The sequence below is a fragment of the Diceros bicornis genome, chromosome 39 (genome assembly GCF_020826845.1).
Source record: "Diceros bicornis minor isolate mBicDic1 chromosome 39, mDicBic1.mat.cur, whole genome shotgun sequence".
Lineage (NCBI taxonomy): Eukaryota > Metazoa > Chordata > Mammalia > Perissodactyla > Rhinocerotidae > Diceros > Diceros bicornis.
Genome location: NC_080778.1, coordinates 27,836,312 through 27,861,399, shown reverse-complemented (window position 1 = coordinate 27,861,399; position 25,088 = coordinate 27,836,312). Strand labels below are relative to the sequence as shown.

The window sequence follows — 25,088 nt, the reverse complement described above, 5'->3', positions numbered from 1 at the left end:
TATCCCAATCACCCAACAAGTAACAGACCCATGGCTTGCTTCCCTGCCTCAAGGTCTTCCCACTTGACCTCCCAAGTACAGTACAGCAGGTTAAGAAATGCTCCTATATGACCACTTTAAATATTTCACTCGTTTGCACAAGAACTTAATAAACTGGAACAGATACATAATAATAGGGTAAGGATAATGATTGTGAGATTACAGATGAGTTTCTGTTACCTTTTAAAGCTTAGTTTTTCCATAGTTGTGAGCTAAGAAGTCTTCCCTCTTTTTTTAAACTTAATGAAATTTAAAGTTTTTCTAAATTAACTTATATTTACTCTGTAATTAAAACAAAACAAACAAATGAAAAATTTACTAGGCTCTTTCCCTGCTTATCACTTCAACTAAATAAACCTCCTTGGTGTGGCTTTCAAGGCCTTCTCCAGTCTGGCTCCACTAGATCTGGTGTCATGAGTGCCTTTGGCAGTCTGGAAAAAGCTACAGATTCTTCTCAGAATGGTTTTAAATACATAAAATACAGTATATAGGATTACAAAGAAAGCCAATTTTACTGAAATATACTTAATTATTTTTTAAAAATACAAATGGTTTTAAATGCATGAAATAAAATACATGATTACAAAGAAAACCAATTATACTGAAACAGTTACTAGGTGTTCGTTTTTTTTTTTTTTTGAGGAAGATCAGCCCTGAGCTAACATCCATGCTAATCCTCCTCTTTTTGCTAAGGAAGACCGGCTCTGAGCTAACATCTATTACCAATCCTCCTTCTTTTTTGTTCCCCAAAGCCCCAGTAGATAGTTGCATGTCACAGTTGCACATCCTTCTAGTTGCTGTATGTGGGATGTGGCCTCAGCATGGCCGGAGAAGTGGTGCGTTGGTGCGCGCCCGGGATCCGAACCTGGGCCGCCAGTAGTGGAGCGCGCGCCCTTAACCGCTAAGCCACAGGGCCGGCCCAGTTACTAGGTGTTTTTTAAAACCCATATTTGTAATATATTACAAATGCTTCTTTATTAACACTCAACACAATAAAACCTAGCAGAAGTCTAATAACAACCATAATTTTGAAGTAGTAATCTGCATAAGTGACATTCACAATTGTAAAGTAATATGAAAATATCAGTGCTTTTTCTATTAGTAATAAAGTCACAGGCACTGCTAATACTACTGTGGTTTACTGCTTAAAATCATAATAGAAGGAAACGCTAAATTTCAGTTAGAGGTTACTGTTACGGAAAATATAAAGACATGATTTTTTTCTCCTCTAAATTCCAGCCTAAGGCACCTGCAGGTCACGGAGCCTAGAATTAAGACTTCTCCACTAAATCCACTCCTTTTACCCCCACTAGTCCCCACCTCTCAGGACTCCAGTCAGGCCTGTCTGGACATGTTCAATCCCACTTTATTGCTGACTACACCAGTGCCCTTGCCTAGAATGCCATTTCTCCATCCTGATGCTTATCAAAATCTTAACCACCTCTTCAAAACCAATTCAAGTTTCAAATCCTTTTTGAATCTCTTTTCTACTGGTTCAGCCCACATGGATCTCTCGATTCCTAGAACCCCTACTGTACCTGTGGGTCAACACTTCATGACCCAACAAGTAATTATCCTTTTACAGATCCACTGCTCTGTCTCTTCATCTAAGGTACAAGATCCCTGGGACATGGGCTATACGCTTACATACAGGACAGTGCCTATACATAATACAGGTACACAGGACGTTTTCAACAAAGACACGACTTTCAATAAATCAAGTATTACAAGATCATTTGTTTGGCTACTTTAAGTACCAGAAAATACATCAAGAGAAAGCCAAAAATTCCACTAAGCAGCTAAAACAAACATTATAAATTAAGCTTAATAGTTCACTTCAATCCGAACATAGATACTCCTACTATATTAAAAAATCAGAAGCTTATTTTCTAGGCAGTAATGAATTCCCAGTAATGAATCAGGAAAGGAGTGCTAAAGTAGGCATAAAACAATGATTCATTTCAAAAATATTTGCTAAGCACCTACTACATGCCAGGCACTATTCCAGATTCCATGGATTCAATGGTAAAAAACACATCTCACACAGGAATATACTGTTAGACCTTGGCCTAGAACCTGGGGCTCCTGACCCTCATTCTAAAGCTCTGAAACAAAAAGCTGTTTCTATCTTTCAAAAAAGATTAGGTATGGGGCAAGGGGAATGTTCCCTCTTTAAGAAGGCAGTAGATCATATAAAACATCATAAAGAAACAGATATGGAACTATTAAAAAAATATATAAAATCTACATAGTATATATATGGGTAATATATAAATCTCTATACATAAAATCTCTAAAGAAATAAATTTTGAGTTAAGTTTAAATTATCCTACGTAGAAAATTACCAAATGATACTAGATGAATGAGGTATTACTCTACTCATTGACTGATTAATATTTTAATCACAAACATTTCATAAAGCTTTGTTTTTCTTCAAAAAGCGCTGCCAGGGCCGGCCCGGTGGTGTGGTGGTGAAGTTCACATGCTCCGTCCACTTCGGCGGCCTGGGGTTCGCAGGTTCAGATCCCAGGCGCGTCTTATGCACCACTGGTCAAGCCATGCTGTGGCAGGCATCACACATACTAAGTGGAGGAAGATGGGCACGAATGTTAGCCCAGGGCCAATCCTGCTCAACAAAAAGAGGATTGGCAACAGATGTCAGCTCAGGGCTAATCTTCCTCACCAAAAAAAAAAAAGCACTGCCAAGTTACTTCATTTATTTCACATAAAATATAAAAACTTATCTACCAATATCCCAGAGGTGGGGTGGTAGTAGTGATGGTGGTAAACGTTATTCTAAGTAACCCTTCCCATTGGAGGGAAGGGTCCAAAAGAGGAGGATTATGGGACCGTGAGTAGGAAACATGGAATCGCTCTCCACACATTTCAAACTCTACTGTTGATGACGAACAAAAAGAAATTACTTTTCCTAAAGTTCTTAGACTAACAGCAATGGAATTCAGAGTGAGTGAGTGAGGGGCAAGAGTGGAATGGGTAGGACTGGAACAAGTAAACTAACAGCCTGACAATGCCATGCTAGCAACCTAAAGTCATCTTGTCCAAAACTCAACTCACTGCCTCCTACCCCATAAGGTATCTCTATGTTGATTATTAACAACAGAGCAGGATTCTGAAGCTAGCAATCTCAGGGTCGTCTTCTTTTCCTTGCCATATACAATCAATGGCAAAGTCCCACTGATTACTCCCACAAATATTTCTTGCATTCATCCTCTTCTCTATTTCCATAATGTCCTTGTTCACATATCTGTTACCTGGACACAATAATCTCTTACCTGACGGCTTATTCCACTCTTAGGCCCTTCTAAGCTATATTTCACAGTGGTAACAAACTTTCTAGCTCCTAAAACGTAGCTGGATCAAGTCACTTTCCTCCCCAAGAGAGGTAAGAGATTTTGTAGAATTATGCTGCACTGAGTTTCAGTAGAAGGTGGTGACAATAACCTAGAGAATGGAAAAAAGGCTAGGCAGGAAGAGAGGAGACTTGAAGACTGAGAACTAACAAGAAAGGAGTCAGAAAAGTTAGATAAAATGCAAGAAAGAATGAGATCAAGAAAGCCAAATGAAAAGAGGTATAACAATAACTATTATAAAGTTTTAAGTTAATTATTTTTATAATAATTATATAACAGTTTTCTAAGAATAACTAACATTTATTAGGCATTTATTACGTGGTAGGCACTGGGCCAAATGATTTATAATGCATTCACTCATTTAATGCTCCCAATAATTATGTGAGGTAGGTACCTCTATATTAGACTCAGTTTACTACGCACTGTTCTCTCCCAGAGAAAATAAGGATTATTTTACAGAGCCCCCTGCCCCTTATTCCCCATGATGTCTAAAGCAGAGCTTTAACAATTTACATTCTTATTGTGTTAGTGTCAGTAATACCAGAGAAAGCCATTCTTCCTACAAACTTTATTAATTTTTCAGGGACTCACATGATATATACATGTATATACAGATATATACATACACACACAAACACACTATGAGGGCCGGCCCCGTGGCTTAGCGGTTAAGTGCGCGCGCTCCGCTACTGGCGGCCCGGGGTTCGGATCCCAGGCGCGCACCGACGCACCGCTTGTCCGGCCATGCTGAGGCCGCGTCCCACATACAGCAACTAGAAGGATGTGCAGCTATGACATACAATTATCTACTGGGGCTTTGGGGGAAAAATAAATAAATAAAATTATTAAAAAAACAAAACAAACAAAAAAACACATTATGAATCTGGAAATAAAATATTATGGCTTTCAAAAATAATTATTCTCCTGGTGCTTAAATCTGTTTTGGAATAGTAAAGGCTTGGTACTTTTGTCTTCTAAAGCTCAAAGGGGAAATGGTATACGAAAATGCTTTTTACAGTATAATTATTGAAAAGGAACCTGGCCTATACCTCTACCATCTACCTGAAAATGGGGAGAAGGAGTAGGTAGAAGACAGATAGATGGGCATTACTTTCTTTTAAAATGTGCACAGGAAAATTCCTATGAGACATGATGCTATGGACTAAACTCTACCCAGCATACCACTTGCAACGTGTGCTCCATTCGATACAAGAAGTCTGAGCCAAAGTTTAGATGATTTCGCATAAATCCATTACCACTAGGAAAAAAAAAAGAACAAATAACAGAATGCAAAGCGTGTGCCTCACTGACCCTGGGTTAGTAATGTTGCTATGAATGGGAGCATTCTGCAGGAGTGGAATGTTTGTTTGAAAGCATCAAGGTACTACTTGGAAAAAACATTCGACCGTAACCCATACTCTGGAATCTCAAAAACTCATTTACTTTCAAAAGCAAGTAAGTCTACTAGTTTTAAACTTGAGTAGTGCGTGTGTGTGTGTGTGTGTGTGTGTGTGTTCACTCATTCATTCACAAATATTTACAGAGAGCTTAAGTGCCAGGGCATTGTACTAATATTGTAAAAACTTACATTTAGTGGGAGAAACTGAAAAGTAAACAGAATATTAGAACTCAATATGGTAAATCCTCCAATAGGGGAAATAAAACAAAGTGTTAGAGATATATAAATTATCAATAAGAAAAGGTCATTAATCAGTTACAACAGAAAAGACCATAGCATTTAAAAAATATTTTCCAGAATACCTTAATACAAAGTAAACATATCTGAATGGAACTCAGAAGATCTGTCTTTTCAACATTCTGTAAACTTAGGCTTATCCTCTCTCTTAACCAATGTATTTCTGGCTGTAAGTCAGAAACCTAAGTCTCTCCCTGCTAGCTATTTTGCATTCCTGTTTTTAATTTTTATTTTTGATCTGTCTTTCTGGCTGTCCTGTCTGTTTTAGCTACAAGAGAAATGGTGCCACAGAAAGCCATTCAGAATAATAGTTTCAAACCCTTTTCACAATACACATAGAGCTACTTCATTTCATAAAGACTTAGGACAAAGCTCTGAAAATTACTAAGACAAATGTGTCTACACTACTATTATAGCCATCTACCTATCAAATATGTATGGTTAAATATGTATTATAGTAAATACATATCCCCCAAAGTGTCTCCCAATCACATAATTTCTGGTGCACTTAATGTCAGATACACAACAGTCTGTCGATAAACAGAACCAATCTAATTTTCATAAAGTTCTTCACGTGCTAGGAGAATCTGACTTTTTGCTAATAAACTTTAAATAAAAGTACAGTAAAAACAAAAAAGGTTAAAGATATAGTTTTTAATAAATATCACTATAATCTCTCTTATATCAACTCAACTGATGACTCTCAAATTTCAATTTCTAGCCTGAATCTCCTGCCTGAATTTCATTTCATATATCAAATAGCCTGCTTGGTATCTCCAGTTATATGTCTAATAGGCCTTTCAAAGTTAACACATCCAAAAACAAACTCTTAATTGCCCAGCCCAAACTTTCTGCTTTACCACCTTCCTCCACTCAGTCAACAGCAACTCCCTACTTCCAATTGCGTGGGCCAAAAATCTTAGAGTCATCCTTGACTTCTCTTTTGTGCTTCAGATACAACTCATCAGCTATTCCCGCCCCCACAGGGTCTGAAACACATCCAAAATCTGACCTCTTCTCACCCCTTTCCTGTTACCACCCGGTCAAAGCCACGATCACCTCTGGTTTGGATTACTGCAGTCATTTCTAACATGGTTTCCCTGCTTACATCTGTGCCTCACTCCCGTAGTTTATTCCATACAGAGCAGCCAGAGCGCGTCTTTAAAAAGGAAAGTTACCCTCAGTTAACAGTTTAAAACAGAAAAGCCATCAATCCTACCAACCATTGTAGAAAAAGCAGTTGACAAAATTCAATACCCAGTCATGATGAAAACTCTTAAACTAGGAATAGAAAGGCAACTTTCTCTACCCGATAAACAGCATCTACAAAGAACCTACAGCTAACATACACTCAACAGTGAAAGACTGAATGCTTTCCCCTAAGACTAGGAAAAGACAAGGTTCTCTGATCTCACTACTCCTATTAAACACAGTACTGGAAATAGTAGCCAGAGCAGTAAGGCAAGAAAAGGAAATAAAAGGCACACAAATTGGAAAGGAAGAAATAAAACTGTCTGTATTCACAGGCACATTAGAAAACCCCTGGAATCTACGAAAAAACTCCTAGAATTGACTAGTTGAGCAAGGTCTCAGGACACAGGGTCAACTCACAGAAACCAATTACATTGCTATAAACTAGCAACAAACACCTGGAAACCAAAATCAAAAACACAGTGTCACTTACAACTGCTCAAAAAAAATGTATCTAGGTATAAATCTAACAAAACACGTACGGGATTTGTGTGTTGGAAACTACAAAATGCTGATGAAAGAAACCAAAGACAACCCAAATGTAAGGAGAGATATACAGTGTTCATGGATGGAAAGACTCAACAAAATAAAGTTGTCAATTTTCCCCAAATTGATCTATGTGTTTAATGCAGTTTCTACCAAAATCCTAGCAGGATTTCTTGTAGATTCCAAATTTTACATGGAAAGAAACTGGAATAGCTAAAACACTTCTGTAAAAGGAGAAAAAGTGGAGAAATTTCACTACCTGACTTTAAGACTTACTATATAGCTACAGTAATCAAGACAGTGTAGTACTGGTAGAGGGACAGACACAAAGATCAATGGAACAGAAGAGAAAACCCAGAAATAGACCCTCACAAGTATAGCCAACTGATTTTTGACAAAGGTACAAAAGCAATTCAAGGGAGGAAGGATAATTTTTTCAACAAACGAGGTGCTAACAACTGGACATCCATAGACAAAAAATGAGCCTCAATGTAAACTTCACACTTTTACACAAAGATTAAGTTAAAACGGATCATGCAAGATGTAAAGCTTTTAGAAAACTTTCTGGAGAAAATCTTTGAGACCTAAGGTTAAGCAAGGAGTTCTTAGACTTGATAACAAAGGCACAATCCATAAAAGAAAAAAATGAATAAATCAGACTTCATCAAAATTAAAATTAAAATTTTCTGCTCTGCAAAAGCCCCTGTTAATAGTATGAAAAGATAAGCTGCAGACCAGGAGAAAATATGTGCAAAACACATACTCAACACAGGACTTGTATCCGAATAAAGAACTCACTAAACTCAACAAGAAAACAAACAATCCCATTAGAATATGAGCACAAGACTTGAACAGACACTTCACTACAGAGAATACATAGACAGCAAAGAAGCACATGAAAGTATGTCCAACATCATTAGCCATTAGGGAAATACAAATTAATGCTACGATGAGCCGTCCCTACATACCTATATTAGAAGGGCTGAAATAAAAAATACTGACAATACCAAATGCTGGCTAGGATGCAGAGAAACGGGACCTCTCATACATTGCCAGTGGGAATGTAAAATGATGCAGCCACTCTTACAAGTGGCAGTTTTTTATCAAGTTAAACATACATTTATCATACAACTCAGCAATTGCACTCTTGGGGATTTATCCTAGAGATGAAAACGTATTTTCATATAAAAACCTGTACAAAACTGTTCATGACAGTTTTATTTGTATAGCCTCAAACTGGGAACCCAGAAGTCCTTCAATCAGTCAACAGTTAAACAAATCGTGGTACATCCATACAACAGTATACCTCTTAGCATTAAAATGGAATGAACTATTGATAGGTGCAACAACTTGGATGGATCTCAAGGGCATAATGCTGAGAGAAAAAAGCCAATATCAAAATATTAATAATAAAATGCATGATTCCACTTACATAACACCCTCTAAGTGATAAAATTATAGTGATAGAGAACAGACCAGTGGTTGCCAGGGGTCAAGGTTGGGGAAAAGGTATGACTATAGAGGGCTAACACAAAGGAGTTTCTTTGTGGTAACGAAACAGTTCTGGTTTTATATCCTCACATGAATCTATAGACATGATAAATTATATAGAACTATACACAGACAGCCACCAACATATAAATCATGCTCTAAGAAGAAAAAAAAAGGCAAATAGATCATGTCTTAAAGCCCCTCAGCGGCTTCCTATCTCATCCTGAATAAAATCCAAAGTCCTTACTACCATCTAAAGATGCTACCTGAAAAGCAGATACACACTCAGATCTCACCTACCCTTCTCCCTCTCTCTCAATCTAACTACACTGGCCTTCTTGCTCTTGGAACATGGCAAGCATGCTCCCACCTAAGGGCCTCTGCATTTGCTATTGCCTCTATTTGGAAAGCTCCTCCCCTTTATCATTTCATTCAGACACCTGCTCAAATGTCATTTAATCAGAGAAGTCTTCCCTGTCTCCCCCCATATAAAGTGATGGCTTCTTCCTCTTTCTCTCCATAGGAACCTTAAAACCAACAAACAGAACTCAAATGTCTTCCTTACCTGTTACTGCCCCTGGTATGTTCTTGCACTGGGGAATGGCAGGCACACAGGATGCACCAGGTGCTCATGCCAGGACATGTGTGATCCTTACCTTGCTTTACCTCACACTCAGTATTCTCTTCTCAAATTCATCACCTACTCTTCTCCTTAAAAACAGCCTTAACTCGGGTCCTTATCAACTCCCAGGTTATAAGGCCTGCCTCTCCCTCCCAAGCCTGACTCTTAATCTAGATTTCTGTAAACTGTAGAGGGATCTTTCTAGAATGTTAATTTAAGCACTTGTCTTCCATCATTTATAGTCAAATCTACTTTACAGAGCATACAAGTATCTTCATGCTCTGTCTTCTAATTTTCCACTTCACTTCCTATTAATCCACCGCTAGTGCCTAATGCACTGTGGAACTACTCATAGTTACTGAATACACGTGGACTTTCCTACCACCATCCTTTACACGTTGTGCTCTCTGATGGAAATGAGCTCTTCTCCCAACTTGGACTTCTCTTTCTTGTCTATCTGACACACACTCAGATTAAGCGTCACTTTTCCTATGAAGATTTCCCTGTCATATCCCTCCCTCTCTCACTGAGTCAGACACTCTCTCCTGTAAATTCCTCAAGTGCTTTATGTTTAACCCTATCACTGCATTTACTACACAACAGTTTGTACACATGTCTCTTGAGGGCAAGAACTGTATCTTACTCATCTTTCCATCCCCATCCCCTAGCAAAGTACCTGGCACACAGCGGGAACTCAAAACTAACTCAAAACTATTGGATAAGTGACTTAGACTGACTAATAAAGAATGTAGGCATGATACACAGTGGAAGAATGAGTTAGGTCAGATTTCCTGGGTTAGCCAGCTATTCTGCACAGGTGTGTCATAGGAGGAATATGAAACAAACTCTACGGAGTTTCCTCCCATTCTTCTGATCACGTGATATCCTATAAGAGTTGAAGTACTGAGCCTGAAGCTTGGTCTGGCTGACATCACCAGTTCAACTTTCCCAGGAACCAGTTACCGTCCCCCAAAGAGAACTTCTTGTTCTACTCGCAGAGCTACAGCAACGGCTCTCAGCAGTCATCCTGCAAATCCAAGCCACTGTTCATAAGGGGAAAATCTCATGAAGAGAATCAGGATGTCTCACTCAGGCCAACCCCAGCTAGAAAAATCACAAAAAAGGAAGAAAAAAAAAAAAAAAAAAAAACCTCAAAAAAAAAAAAAAAGAACAAAAAAGTAAGCCGAACCAATATGTATCAATACATTTTTAGATGTAAAAAAGCAGAATTGTCAATGCGGAAACAAGAATTTTTTCTGAAATCTCCATTTCCACAAGCTTATTTTTCCATTTCCTTAGAAAATCATCATAAAGTGGCAAACGGTCCTTAGTCAAGTCCACTTCAGGTGCATGCTAGTCACAAGGTAAACAGTAAGTTACTGTCCATGCAAATACACAGTACCAATATTTCCACCACCTTCTGTCTGACAATGATCCCTTAGATATCTCCTTGAGTACTTTTTCTCTTCAATTCTAGCAACTACTTAACTGTGATGCCTGCACACACCTGCTGAAGCTCCAAAGAGCAGGCGCCCTGTTTATCATGTCACCAATTGCCTTTTAAAAATTAACCAAGCAACTATACCACAATTTGTGCTCACTGGGTTAAAATGCAACACACACTCTGTTCTGACTTCTTTTTAAAAAGCAAGTTTTCTTGTCTATATTGCTATCTTCTCTATAAACTATTTTCTGGCGATGACTTAGCACCAATAAAAATCTATGATTGGGAAATGCTAGTATAAAAAGGAAAGCATAAAAGACAGAAAGGTCCATAGAATGTCAAGAAGATGGAAGCAGTTATATACCTTTATCCCACAGATTTGAACATTATGAATTTTTAAAGGGAGGTTTAATTTAAATTTTCATGCAATTGATTATTGGTTTATTTGCTGCATGTAAGACAAACGCTGTTGCAAACAACAAAAAAGCAAAATTAATTTGCTGACTTTATTATTACCGGCATTAAGTGATGCACCTGAAAGGATCCGAAAATGTTAGGTTTTCAAAATAATCGTATTTGATGAAAACAAAAATGAAACTTTTGTGTATATATATACACATAATCTTTCACACTACATGTTGACTTTGCTGACAGCAAAACTATTCAGCTATAAAAACAGACTGAAAAGACCAACATGTACCTCACAATTCTTTCCGCAATAATAATACGTCATTTATCTGATGATTAATGGCTGACGCTCCAGCACTGCTTCTGCTTCTGGCTTTCCTCTCCAGACTGCGCAAAAGTGCACGGGTGTAAGACTAAAGACTGTTCACTACCTCTAGCACCAGATTTCATCTATACACTAAAAGCTGTTCTAAACATACTTACAGAAATGCAGGGTGATTTTTTTTATAGTTTTAACAGTAACTACAGCAACTATATTTATATTTCAGGAATAAGTTATTTGTACTGTAGTACCAGGAAGAGCTCTGAAGTTTACTGAGTGATTGACAAATAGTATTATGTTAAAATATTATTTATACAAACAGCATTTAATACTAATTAGTAGAGCAAAATATTCTACAACAATCACACCAGTTCACTCAATGGATTAAGATAAAAAACTTTTAGGAAAAAAAATCAAAGCAAAAAATCACAGTTAACTCAGTAATAAACATCAGGAAATTTAACACTATATTCCTTCTGAATGTAAAATACAGACATAGAAAAGGATATTATCGAAATAATGAAAATACATTAACTAGCAATTTAAAACAGAGAAAATACAAAGATCGTTTTACACAGATAAAGTAGCACAAGTTTTCCAGTATTGTATTTAACCTCATACTTGAGGTGTTTTCAAAATCTGATCCATGCCAATTTTCTAATGCTTTTCATACAAAAGAACTATATTATGGGTTGTGGACTACTTTCAAATTGAAAATGTGAGCTTTTTCATAGGAACAGGTAAGAAAAAATACAAAGAATTAATAATTTTCACATTTATTTTGTGATTAAAAAAGTAAGGATGATGCTTTGTTTTCATCCTTGGTCTAAATAGTTACAGTAAATTAAACAGTATAGAAATTATTTCCTTTTCATCCTATTTGTTGAGGTAAAATGAAGTCAACAGGTACCCTGAAGGAAAAACCTAACAAAGCAAAATTCCAAATGTAAAGTTACTTCCCATTATTTAAGCTACATGTCTAATGTAACCAGAACAAGAACTTGCCTTTCTCTATCTGAAAGAGTCATACTTTTAAAAATTAAACTTTACTAAATAGAAGGTGCTGAAAATGAAGCGAATATAAGAAAGTTACAGGGAAGAAAAGCTGCCTTGAAAAGCACAGGATATCATAGGATATATTTTACATTTCGACTACTACTTACTGATGCCCACTAAGTTCCAGGTAGGTACTGTGTTAGGTAACATAAATACAGATCATGTAGTTAAAACTACCATGCAGAGCAGGGATTAGTATACGTACACATTTTTCTAAAGAAAAGTTCTAAGCTCAAAGAGTTGGAGGGATCAGCAAGCCCACACAGCTACAGCTGGCAACAGAACTTGATTTGAACTTGGGCTCATCTGACTTTAAAGCCCAGCTCTCGTCTTATTACACCTCACTGGCTCCCAATACGGTAAAATTAGGATATTTAGTTAAAGGGGTAGAGGTTGACAAGTTAAGAGAGACCAACTCAAAATCAAAAGTAATATTTTCTTCAGTTGCTGAGAGAATTAAAACTAGGTAAACTCCCTTCTACTCCTGTCTCCCCAGTTCACATCGCAATTATTTTGTTGATTTCTCTGACTAAACAAAACTTGCCTGGTGAGAACCACATTCTGCAAGGTCAAGCTGCTGACTTCAGGACTCTGTTTGTCTTGGCAGTATTTTCTCTCATTGACAGGGAATGGAAAATCATTGCACTGGACTGCCATTGGCTCTATACTGATGAAACAAGCAGGATCTGTGGCCTGCCTGGCTGGCAAACTGACAGGAAGCAACCTTGCGATGTGCTCAATTCTGCTAACACTAAAAAGGTTAACATTAAGATATCAAAGGTCAAAAGAAATTTTCGTTAATACAAACGTTAGAGTAAAATTTTAAGCTAAAACTCAAAATAAGAGTATTATTTAATAATTTAGATCAAAGTATAGTTAATAAACCAGGGAATAAGTAGAATTTACTAATCAAAAATTACTATTACACCCTCCACTCCTTTTTTTTCCTGCAAAAATTCACTGTCATTTTCCCAGAACCTGTCTTCTGCACCAGCCAAAAAGGCAAGTTAAATGGTCAGAATTATCCCAGGAACTTTCAAGCGTCTGATGGCAGCACTAATCTCTGTAACACACCTAGGAATGTGGCACTGCTTCTGCCTTACTGATTTAGCAATGCTGGGCAAGGGCTGGTTGCAGCGATCACACACTGTAGTGGATTCATTCTCTTGACTAATTCTATTGACAACAATCAACACTCATATATTTCCACCCAAATCGCTGTTAAATTCTACAGGTCTTTACTCTGGCTTCTCCTCTGTCTCTCTCTCTGCAGGACCTTTCCAACCTCCACTTTATTATTTGGCTTCTGTGACTTGTGCTAGGACTGTTTTTGTTTTTCTTCTTAAGTGAAACAAGAATGCCATTTTCTTTAACAAGGCAATTAAAATACTACAAATTCTTATAATGCCCTCCTCTATGTTATACCTGTTTGTGGATAAAGCAGACTTGCTTTCTGAAGCTACACTCTGCAGTAGTATCTCTTCCCACTGGTAGGCTGTTACAGTTCAAAATAAGCAAGCAAACAAAACACCCATGAGAGTATCAAAATATTCAATTGCATGTATTTCTGTCTCATTTCTAAAATAGTATTGGGTCACACCAAATTTCAATATAAAGCAATTTGTTCCTATACATCTTTGTGGCAAATTTTTTAAAAAGCCAAGAAATATTTTGTGTAAATGACTAAAGGTCTCAGAACTTGAGGGAAGTCTTAAGTGGTAGAAAAGCTACAATTATTATTCATTAGGTAGAGGAGAACTTGCCACAGAACAGGAATGAGCTGCCCAGTGCTAAGACGTAAACATTTGAAAAATGGTTACTGTTAAAGTGGGGGGGGGGATGTTTCCCCTTTTCTGTGAAAACACCAGTATTCCTTCCCCACATCATAGGAATGTAAGAAAGTGACTGAGCCATTTAATTCATAATGCCAGCATAAATCTAGTTTCCCTGAAACTGCCTTAAAGAGATAAAATAAACCTGTCTTTTAAAGTTAGCATATAATTATGCGTGGATTATTTCTTCTATTCTGCTTTTTAAAACTGCTACACACTTTTTCACTTTAATGTCAACAACTTCATAGGAATAGGTTAATGAACACTAATCTAGCTGCAAATAATTGATTTCTTCCTTTCAATTTCTAGGATATTTTTCAAATTTTTGGCTGTATTAGAAAAAATGGCATTCAGAAGACTTTGCGTGACATCTTAGTCCATGCTTAAAACTAGAGATTCAAAGAGTTTTAAATCCAGTGTAGCCACTTCTCAAATTCAGAAGGTGCTTACTATCAAAAAGAGTTGTGATACACAGAAAAATTATCACTGAGAACCATTCAACATTTAACACAGTACTATTGCTTGAGCTCCTAGGTACAGGCCAACCACTGAAAACACGGTGAAGTCAAGACTGAAAGGAAAATAAGACATGGTCTCTCCTTGAGAATCCCAGTTTAGTGATCGCCCAGCCTAAAAATGGAAAACAAATATTGCAATTTGATTGGCTATTCCACTCTTCCCTCAGAAAACTCATCCACAATTTTATCTTCATAAAAGTGTTCTTTACTACTTCGTAAATTCTTTGGATTACCTCTCTTCACACAACAAAGGAGTAATAAATAATGATGAAAGCGAACATTTACTGAATACTTACAATATGCCAGGCACTGTACGAAGTGTTTTACAAGTATTTCCACGCATTAGAATCTTACACAATATTTGTATCTCCTTGTCAAAATGCGGGATCCAACTCATCAACCTATATGCCAAGATACGGCACCATGTTCCTTCACTAGAAAAAGACTGCAGGTTTACTCCTGATCCACAGCGACCAGACAACACATACAAACTCCTCAGAAAGTACGAGGGACTGTAAGTTACAGCTGGTGTTAGTTGCCGTTAGGCTATCAGACAAGCTTGCTTTAGTTGTTAAAATGAAACGTATATCAAACAATGCCCCACACAGCACTATGAGAGCTTCCTGGGTCACCAGCTTCAACCATGTTTTATAGAACTCCAGATAAGCAACAAAAAAGTTGCCATTTACTGAGCCCCTTCTACATATCAGATAATTTACACAAAATGTATAATTTATCATCACAACAATCTTATAGATATTATACTCATTTTGTAGAGAAGAAAACAAGCTCAGAGAGACTAAGAAATTGTAATTGGCCCCAAATAACAAAGCTAATGAGTGGCAAAACCAGGATTCAAACAAGGATAGCAGATGCCAAATTTTCTGTTGAGCCACAATGCAGCTTTCTGAAGTACTAACAATAGGAAATTGCTATTAATTGAAACTCTGTAACTCTGAAGTACAACCATAATTGCGTTCCCAAGTTATGATGTGTATGCTTAACCAAAGAAAAAATTTATGTATGGTAAGTTGTTTTTGAAATCACAAATAACATCCATTATGCAGTTGTTAAATGAGCAAATATGCCATGTCCATTCCCCAACCCCCCTTTCTGTTTTACTTTTCTCCACAGCACTTTTTCTCCCACACACACTACATTTTACTCACTTATTATGTCTTTCACTACTAAAGTGTAAACTTAGTATGAGCACAGAAATCCTGTCTGTTATTCACTGCTGCTGTCTCCAGCATCCTGTAGGCCCCTGGCACAGAGTAAATGCTCAATAAATATGTGTGAAACGAATGAAAGATTGGCACCCAGCAGGCATTCAGTAAATGCTGGTTTCTTTCTCTTTCCTTTACTATGCAGGAAACACTAAAAATGCTAACATTAACACATTAAAGGTCAAAAGAAATTTACCACTCCCTTGATGCCAAATTTTGAACTGGAATAGATGATTAGAAATGCAACAGAATTAAGTTTTACATTAAAAATGCTGAGCCAAGTCAAAAAGACATTCAGCGAAGCCTCATTTATCAAGCATCATCAGGAGAGAAGGGGGTCTACATAAACTATATTTCAAATGAATGCACTTTTAAGTGCCAAAACTTTAATCCATTTTCTTAGAGATCTCTTATTGATATTAATACCCACGATTTTACTTTGTGGTAATTCTGACTTGGATCTCCTTCTGAAACATCAACTTGTCAGCTGACACTTCTTACTGTGCTTTTAACAGTAGCTCATTCCTTTCCTGAGGATTAAGAAATTAGAAACTAAGCATATTCTGTAAAATGAGTCAATGAAAATCAAAGTGAAAAGTCTAAGTGAAATGTGTAACTATTGCTAGAAGGCTAGTACTAAGTACTACTTAGTACTAAACATTGTGCTTTGAGGGATGGAATACTTAGAAAACGGAGAAAAAGACGGTCATTCTTAATCTTCTGACTCTATCAAGATCACAGTTAAGTTTAGTGGTTAACTAAAGAGAATGTAAAAAGTACAGAACTGGCTACCCCTAAGAGTACTTACTCAAGTTTTTTTTGGCTTTCTGATTAAGCACAGTCCTTGATTATTTAGGACCAGAATTATAAAAAAATGAAATGTTAAAATTCTATAAGTATTTTGGAAATATGAGCCAGAGGTAAATAAATATGAACATACATACATTTAAATTTCATACAATTTCAATGTCTCGAAATCCTTACCATTTCAATACAGAGGACTTAAAATAAGACGATACATGTAGATTGTCAGAGTCTATCAAAAGACTCAGAGCAGTCTCCTTAGTCCAGTTCAGCATGATCACTTTCCTATGCTTGGCAGCCAGCAATACCCACATCTCCAGATTCATAGCTGCCTAAAACCGTTCATCTAATCCTCTACCAGCATCTTATCCCCTCTCTTCTCCTCCTTATTCCTGTTTTGCCCCATTCTTCCCATTTGCCTCTGTTATTACCTCATAATCCTTCTATTATAAAGTCTTAATTTTAGATGGATCAAATAAAGATGCCATAAGTGAAACAAAGGAAAAGGGCCACTACTGTTCTCTTCTGGGTCATGGGAGCCTGGCCAGGTAGAGAGAGAATGGAATTGAAGCCTTTCTGAATTACAGTTTAATTTACAAACTTTATACATTGTAAAGACTATCAGGAACTTTTTTCCAAAACATCTATAACAAGGCAAAAATTCCCTTTTAAAGTATGCTGATCATTAAAAAATAAACTCTTGGTCTTGATCAGTTTATATAACTAAAAAAAAAATGCTGTTTTAGAAAATTCTGACGTTCCTCAAGGACGTTTTTGGCATGCAACTCAGAGTTTCATGTAAATGGTCTACATTACACCTATTTTTCAAAATGCAGTATGTTCATAGACACATACGTACATTTCATCCTAAACAGTATTTTGATAAAAGAATTTTCCTTACAAGGGAAACTACAGAAGTAGAATAAACTTTTATTTCTGTCAAGACACAAGACTAATCACATCAAGACATTTACCCAAGTGTAATGTGTTACTAATACTAAAGGAGCAATACTCAATAATGACATAATTGGGGATCTGGGTAGTGTCTAACTCTGCAGAGTTTAAAAACCTCATTTCATTACATGTAATAACTGGAAGCAAGTCTTAAACAAGCTGAAGGTAAGCGCTTCTTTCCACTAAAGAGAGGACCACATATAGGTGCTATTTCAATCAAATGGGATTGATTTAAGTTAAAATCTATTTTTCAGGAAATCTGTATCAGATGAGACTCTGATCATTTACCCACTTCTTACCGAGTTACAAAAGCACAGGCTCTACTTATGTGACAGTTCACTACAGAGGGCTGAATGGCTGCATTTCATCAGTGTCCTTTGAGAATACTTTTAAACTCAGGAAAAGTTACTCCACACACCCAAGAGAAAGATGAAATAATGAAGTATAGTCAGTGGATGACTTACTCATCTAATTAACACATTCAAGTTTCAGTTGATCCTTTAAAGATTTAAATCTTAAGCACCCCCTATTAGAAACTCATTCGATTTAAGGGGAAAAAAAACCCCCACAGAAGTTCTGAATCACTGGAATTTTTGCTCTATTTCCTGTTAACACACTGATAGCAGCATCATTCACTATACTGGTTCCATACACGGTTTTTAAAAGCTATAGGATCCCTTCTAAACTAATTTGGCCCTAATTTAACTTGTAGCTTATTTATCTGACAATTCCTCCCATTGTTTCTAATTTAAGTGCTCAGCCAAAGCATACAATAAGATGAAAAACATGTCTTCTTTTATTACAAAATGCAATGGTTTCAAAATCCGGAGTTTCAAACTGTCATGGTTTAAAATCAATCACGATTTCACTGTCACAAAGAATTTAAAGGTATTTTTAAAAATACTCTGCTACTGTACGAAGAGTGTGGTAAGCAGTAGTACTGTAAAAACTGAAAGCAAAAACTGTATTCCATGCCCACCAAAAGTCCAGGCCAAATCTGAAATTGCATAATGAGCAACATACCCTTTTGAGTGAGCTGAAACACAAACTAATTCCTTTTATAAAATGTGAATTAACCGGACCCTAAAATTTGACACTTTACAAACTTACCTAATCAGACAAAATGGATGCAAAATTATACTGCTTCCTTATTGCTTCGAATATGACTTTAGTATTCAAGAACTTTCCAATGAATAAAGGCACTGAAAACAGCCTCGCAATGGGGACTTTGATCTCAGGAACTACTGAGAAACCCTTGGGAAGCTGCAAATTCCCTCCGCTCTCCTGGAAACCCCTCTTATCAGAAGCATTTGAAGAATTTCTCCACGACAATTAAGCTGACTTGAAGAATGGAAACCTAACATCTCAAATATACTATATATGGAAGGAAACACGGCCAAACACATAAATACAAACCCACACGGTCTCTGACACTTTGGTATACCACTCTGCCCCAGCAACCCCACAGCATCACCAGCAGAAAGATACACCTGTCACCTGTTCGGCCCGACCCGGACCCTTTCCAGCCTCCCTGCCACAATCACGATCTTCCAGTTGGAGGCTGATCGGACCAGAAAACCAGAATGAGCCTGTGAAATCTAGGGGGCCACAAATCCACAGCGGGGCTTGCTCCCCACTTCCAGGAGGCTGCAGAACACCAGCCCTGGAAAGGGAAGGGCGATCTCCCCCCGACCCCCACATAGCTCGCTCGGTCTCGCCTCCCAACACCCTCGCCCCTAAGTCATCCTGATCCGACCACGGCTCCCCAAAAGGAGTTCTCCCTCCCCCCACCCCACCCCCAGCGCACACATGCCAGAGGGGCGGGCCGGGGGCGCCGGTGCAGGCAGGGGCCCTCCCACCCCCGGGCACCCTCCCCCGCCGGGGCTCCCCCCCCCACGCTCCCCGGAGCCCAGGCCCGGCCCGGGGCTCCCCACCCCCACCCGGCCGGAGGACTGGGGGGCCTCCCCGGCCGCCTCGCCGCTGGGGGAGGAAGGAGGCGGAGGGAGGACGAGGGAAGGAGCGGACGCCGCGAGGGCCTCGCGAGGGCCGAGCCCCTCCAGACGGGGGGTGCGGGGCGCGCCGGGACGGGGAGCCCGCCGCGGCCCGCGGCGCTGTCCGCTTACCCTTCGCCGCCGCCGCTGCCCCCTCCTCCTCGGCCGCCGCCGCCGCCTCTCCCTCTAGGGCAGCCGTCTCCGCCGCCGCCGCCGCCACCACCACGGCCGCCGCCAGCGCCGCCGCCGCCGCCTCCGATTCCAGCCGGCAGGGGGGACGCCGCAGCCCGCCCGCCCGCCCGCCCCGCGCGGCCCCGCGCTCGCCGCCGCCGCCGCCGCCTCCCTCCGGCCGCGCCGCCGCCGCTCGTGGCTGAGGGGGGGTCGGGCCGGGGCGCCCCGCCGGCGGCCGCTGAGACCCGAAACGCGGGCGGGGTGGCGTCGCCGCTGCCCGCTGCCCGCCGCCCGCCGCCCGGCCGCGCTCGCTCGGCCTCCCGCCCGCCCTCGGCCCCCACCCCCTCGCGCTGCCTGCCCTCCCCCCACCCCCCAGCTCTCGCCCGCTCTCGCCGCCGCTCCGCCAGCCCAGGGCAAGTCAAAATACTGCCACACAATATGGCGGCGCGGCGCCGGCAAACACCGCGAGATCTGCGGCCGCGGGGAGGCGGCGGCGGTGACGAGGCCTCCCCCGGCCGGGCGGCGGCGGAGGCGGCGGTGGCGCGGGGATGCTGCGGCGCCGCCTCGCACCCTCCCCCGGCCTCCAGGCTCCACGCCCGGCTCGGGCCGGAGGGCGGGCGCTGCCCGGCGGCGCGGGCACGGCCTGGGCGCCTACTTTGTTTCCTCCGGGCCGCCGGGGCTTGCAGGGCGGTGTTGGGGGGCGGAGAAGCGCAGCTGGACCCCACGGGGGCCGGTCGCAGCGTGGCCCGAGAGGAGACAGGACCGCGGGCGCCGGTCGGCGCGGGCCGTCCGGAAGCGGGGGCGGGGGCCTCGTGCCCGGGGGGCGGCGGACGCGACCCCGCGGCGGCAGGTGGGCCCCGGCGGAGGCCCGTGTCCGGCGCGGCGGGGCGGGGACACACCCCCTGGGGGGCCGGGCGACCCGTGCAGGAGCCCGGAGCCGAGCCCGGAGCCGGCCCCGGGGTGTGCGGAGCCGTCCCGCAGCTCGCAACTCGCAGCTTTGGGATTTGATAAAAGTGCCTCTCAGTCTTTTGAGCGCTTGGGGGGGAGAAAAAAAGATCTAAATGCTGCAAGGGTTTTGTTGTTTCGATTTTATGTTAATTGCTCGTTCCTAGAAGTCCTCGAAGCCGAGCCAAAGACACTTTAATTTGGTGGGGGGGGAGAAGGAGAGACTTCTGTTTCTATCTTCTTGAAGAAATATTTGTTGAATTTCCCCCTAGAAAGAGACGTGTGTAGCACTTAGGCGTTTCTCACGATGTAAAGTATTTGTTTAAACATTCTAGCGCTTTCATGGTGTCCAAAACACTACGGCATGTTTCTGTCCCTGTCCAAAATGTCTATATCCCTGCCAGTTTCTTCCTTGAAACAACTCCTTCTTACTCCCCAGAAAAATCCTGGAGGACCATTTTTATTCTTCTGTTTCCAGCGTGAGCGCTGCAGCTACAGTGACAGACTTTTTCTTAAGCATCTTTTAAGAAGTGCAGGCTTCTGTACAGTTAAGGGACTTAGTTCTGTTCCTTTTCACTCACTCATCATTTAAAAATACCTGAAATCTTGGGGTGTAGCACCAATTCAAAACCTTTACCACTTCAAAAGCCAAAAGTACTTATTAATTACAGTATCAGAATTTAAGTATTTTCTCCCCATTGTCGATCTCATTAAGAAATCGTTAAGAGATTCAAAAGTAAATTAGGATTTAAAAAATAGAAAGTCTACAGTTTTAATTTATTCGCTGGTAGGTAATAAGAAATGACTGAACTTGAATACAGTAGTCCTGTCTGAAGAATTATTTCCATACTCAATGTTAAAATAATTGGTGAAATGAGTTTAGAGAAATCGAATCCATTATTAAGTAAATTTCACTTGTCTTTGAAACCACTATAAAGCACAGAGCCAATGATTGCTTTTGAAATGGTAGAATTTTGTATTTTATACCAAAATATTTTCAGAAATTTATTTAATGAAATGTATATGTACACGTTTTAATAGAAATATAATGCTTTATAAACTAATGTATATGCTAGGTGTGACTAGGTCAAGTCTGAGAACCAGTGGGTGGCAGAGAAAGTACGGATAACACTATATTCTTGCACCAACACTGAAGAGCTTTAACCGGGATCTAATCATGCGGAAGCATCAGACAAACCCAAATAGAGGAAAATTCTATAAGATAACTGGCCTGTATTCTTAAAACACTGTCAATGCCGTAAAAGAGAAGACAAAACTGCAGATTAAAGGCAAGAGACAACTTAATGCAATATGCGACCCCGAACTGGATCCTTTAGTGGAGGAGAAAAATGCTATCAAGGACATTATTGGAATAATTGATACAGTTGGAATACGGACTATAGATTAGATAAAAGTATTGTATCCATGTTAAATTTCCTGAATATGTTATGTATGAGAATATCCATGTTTATAACAAAACGCACTGAAATATTAAGGGGTAAGGGGACATTATGTATGAAATTTTCTCCCAGATGGTTCAGAAAAAATAAATTATACACACGCACGCACATATGCATACGTACACATCTTTCACATCTCCCATACATGTATACAGAAAGATTGATAAAATTTAAAAATTGATGAATCTAGGTTATTATTTATTGAAAAATCAATTTTATTTCTACTGAGGTTGCAATATGATGAGAAAGGGGTTATCTTATAAAATAAGGAATTTAAAATGAGCCATAAGGAAGGACTTCTAAACAGTAAAGTTTCCAGAATACAAGAATCGATTGATTCCTAGAAGAATAATTCACAGGACAAAAGAGAAGATATTTTCTTGTTTGGAGTCCATAAGAAAATTATAGCTTATTTTTCAAAGATGGTTTAACTGTTCTCATGCTTGAAGGTGGTGGGGATGTATGTTTTTTAAAATTGTGGTAAAAAAAACATACAACATTAAATTTACCATCTTAACCATTTCTAAGTGTACAGTTGAGTAATGTTAAGTATCTTCACATTGTTGTGCACCAGATCTCTAGAACTTTTTCATCTTGCGACACAAACTATACCCACTAAACACTAATTCCCTCTATCCCCTGCCCCCAGCCCTTGGCAGCCCTGGGGTTATTTTTAAATTCTGAAAAATGTTTAAATATTTCAAAAACTTGGTGAATATGGAAATTTCTGTACTATTCTTGCAATTTTTTGCTGTGTGAAATTATCGCAAAATAAAAAGTTTTAAAAAACAAAGAGCTTTAAACTGCAGAGAGATCCCCTACTTGACTAAGAGTAGGAATGTTGTGAGATAGACAGGTAGAAAGATAGATCCTTTACAATGGAACCAGCCATCTGTTTCTCAGTAACAGATGGGAGTTTTGGTCATTCAGCTTTTCCTCTTTCTCTCCTATTTAATCTACTTGAATTTGGAACAAAAATAGTTAGAAACCCTTAGTTATATATTTGGTGAATGTCATTTCCATATTTAATGAATCCAATAAATATTCTCTGTCTGTTATCCACAAGGCCCTGTGGAGAAAATAAGAGGGAATAAAATAGACTGTGCCTTTCAGGTGCTCTCTGTAGTGCTTACAGAGATAAAATAAGATAGAAGCACTGTATGACATTCAAGAGCCTTTTAGTCTAGTTCTGTGCTGTCTGATGCTACCTGTAGCTATTTATATTTAAATTAATAAAACAAGATGAAAACCCCAGGCCCTCAGCAGCACTAGCCACTTATCAAGTGCTCATTAACCATCTTTAGAGGAAGTTCCATTGAACAGTGCTGGTAGTAGAAGAGGTTACACTATATAAACAACATCAATACAGAGTAGACAGTAATGAGGAATAGCACATAATTCTATGTATCTGTAGCATTTAATTCTATGTATCTAGGAATGTAAAGCAGGGTAGGGCTGTATAAAATCACAAATGCTGAGCTGCTGAGCCTAGACTATTCTCTAGGCAATAGGAAGTTACTAAAGGTCTTTGGACAAGACAGAAGAGATGATCAAATAGTTCTTCAGGAAGGATAATCTAGCAGCAGGTGTATGTAATGGATTAGGTGTGAAGGCATAAAGGCCACATAGCATTGCAGTAGCCCAAATGAGAGACAATGAGGAGTTGGTATCAAGTGTTCTATCTGTGAGGATGCTTTCAATGGCATGGAACAAATCCCAATTTAAAATGGCTTAAGCAATAAGGAAATTTATCTCTCACAAATTTGGAAATTACAATGTAAACTACAGGTCTGAATGATTCAGAGGCTTGATAATGTTATCAAAGACCGGGTTCTTGACATCTTTGCTCTGATGTCTTGAGTGTTGGCATCATTCTCCCGCTAAGAAGAAGATGGTAATGGCAGTTCCAGGTATCATGTCATAAAGTCATAACTTCCAGAGGAAGAAGAGAGATCTCCTCAAGAGAGCGAAAACATTTCCCAGAAAGTTAACCCACCCCCTAGCTGAATTCCCTCCCATCTCTTAGGGTGTACTTAAACCACATGCCCATTCGTGAAGCAGTCCCTGGTTTACATGATAGAACAAGTATTGAGGAGTCAAAGATGGACGGGTGTGGGCCTGCCCGTGGCGGTTAAGTGCGCGCGCTCCGCTACTGGCAGCTCGGGTTCGGATCCAGGCGTGCACTGACACACTGCTTCTCCGGCCATGCTGAGGCCGTGTCCCACATACAGCAACTAGAAGGATGTGCAACTATGACATACAACTATCTACTGGGGCTTTGGGGGAAAAAAAAAGGAGGAGGATTGGCAATAGATGTTAGTTCAGAGCTGGTCTTCCTCAGCAAAAAGAGGAGGATTAACATGGATGTTAGCTCAGGGCTGATCTTCCTCACACACACAAAAAAAGATGGACGGGTGAGAAGCAAAGATGACTCTAGGATTTAAGCCTAAATGAAGAGGGTACGTAGGAAAAAGAGAAGTTATAGAAGGAAAGATGATGATTTTTGTGATAATCCTTCCGAATTTGAAATGTCAGAGAGATATCTAGGTGGAGGTGATCAGCATGTAAAAACGTGGGGCTGGAGTTCAGAATGAAGATCAAAGTTGGATGTCATCTGCAGAGAGAAAATAAATGAAGTCATGAGATTGCCAAAGGAGAGGAGGAGAGATGGCGCGAGTCTACAACACCAGTGGAAGTGGAAACAGGAAAAGCATGGTCAGAGAAGGCAAACCTGGGCCATATATTATACAGAAATCAAGAGGAACGGATGGAGTTTCAAGAAGGCCAACAGTGTTAAGTGCAATGGAGAGATTCAGGATGATGCAGACTTAGAAACATTGGGTTGCCAACTAGAAGGTCATTGTGACCTTTAGGAGAGTTGTTTCATAGTAAGGTAGGAACAGGTAGATTTGAGGAGTTAAGGGGATGAGCAAATAGGTAGGTAGAAGTATGAAATATAGACTATTCTTTCAAAAAGTTTGGTAGTCATGAAAGGGAAAGC

The 25,088-nt window shown here is 39.9% G+C and overlaps 1 protein-coding gene across 4 annotated transcripts in view; it reads right to left on the bottom strand.

The window, feature by feature from the left end:
• The window catches only part of TAB2 (TGF-beta activated kinase 1 (MAP3K7) binding protein 2), an 81,554-nt gene extending 61,110 nt beyond the window's left edge, over nt 1-20,444 (bottom strand). For 2 of the 4 annotated variants that reach the window (XM_058534255.1, XM_058534257.1), the window contains exon 1: nt 20,338-20,444. The gene's annotated coding sequence lies outside the window, so the exon portion shown is untranslated. Of the gene's footprint in view, nt 1-19,643; nt 19,961-20,337 lie in introns of those variants that run through there. The other 2 variants (XM_058534252.1, XM_058534256.1) reach the window with 1 other exon arrangement.
• Nucleotides 20,445-25,088: the final 4,644 nt, after the last annotated feature.